The sequence below is a fragment of the Gavialis gangeticus genome, unplaced genomic scaffold, assembly GCF_001723915.1.
Source record: "Gavialis gangeticus isolate Ggan-Ray unplaced genomic scaffold, GavGan_comp1, whole genome shotgun sequence".
NCBI classification, from domain to species: Eukaryota; Metazoa; Chordata; order Crocodylia; family Gavialidae; genus Gavialis; species Gavialis gangeticus.
In genome coordinates this window covers 11884044-11884805 of record NW_017729018.1, presented here as the reverse complement: position 1 = coordinate 11884805, position 762 = coordinate 11884044, and the positions used below count along the sequence as shown (strand labels likewise).

The 762-nt window shown below is 73.2% G+C and overlaps 1 protein-coding gene and 1 long non-coding RNA gene across 3 annotated transcripts in view; one reads left to right on the top strand and one right to left on the bottom strand.

The window, feature by feature from the left end:
* Window positions 1-762, top strand: part of LOC109294933 — a 5526-nt gene that overhangs the window by 2682 nt on the left and 2082 nt on the right. The window lies entirely within an intron of this gene.
* ARID3A (AT-rich interaction domain 3A) overlaps window positions 1-762 on the bottom strand; it is a 69420-nt gene that overhangs the window by 67366 nt on the left and 1292 nt on the right. Inside the window, exon 1 of one of the 2 annotated variants that reach the window (XM_019513522.1) lies at window positions 685-728. The exons of the other annotated variant lie outside the window; for it this stretch is intronic. The gene's annotated coding sequence lies outside the window, so the exon portion shown is untranslated. Of the gene's footprint in view, window positions 1-684; window positions 729-762 lie in introns of those variants that run through there. 2 annotated transcript variants of the gene reach the window in all.

Below are 762 nucleotides of genomic sequence, written 5' to 3'. Positions count from 1 at the left end.
CCTCCTCCCCCCTGCTCGCCCGGGGAGGGGGGAGGAGGAGGACGCACTGCTTTCCCCGCAGGGGGCCACGCTCTGCTCCCACCTGGGTGGTGAAAGCAAGGGTGGGGGGTAAAAAGCCCTTTCCCCCACCCCCAGCTACCAAGGGGGGGGGGAGCGGATTGGAGGATTTCCGCCTGCCTGGGAAACAACCCACCCGGGGGCTGCCCTAGCTGCCCTGCCCCCCACCAAGGCATGCACCAGGGTGCAAAAAAAGGGGCTCAGAGCAGGCATGGGAAAGGGGGAACACACAGAGAGCGGGGGGGGGGAAGCCATGGCTGCAGCCTGCCTTGCAAAGGGGGCTACCCACCCCCTTCTGGTGCAATCGGGGGGGCAACCCACCCACCCCCTTCGGGCACGGGGGGCAATGGAGGAGGTCCCCTCAGGGAAGAGGGAGCCGAGGGGGCCCCCGACCCACCCCCTTGGGGCACGGGGGGCAATGGAGGGGGTCCCCTCAGGGAAGGGGGTGCCGAGGGGGCCCCCGACCCACCCCCTTGGGGCACGGGGGGCAATGGAGGGGGTCCCCTCAGGGAAGGGGGTGCCGAGGGGGCCCCCGACCCACCTCCTGTGGGGAAAGGAGTGCCATGGGTCCCCCCAACCCGCCCCCCCGCACACGGGGGGGCCGGGGGCGCCGGGAGCTGCCCTTACCCGCGCTGGGGCGCCTCATCGCCGCCGCCCGGCCGGGCCCGCCCCGGCTCTGGGCTCGCGCCGCGCTCGGCTCGGATG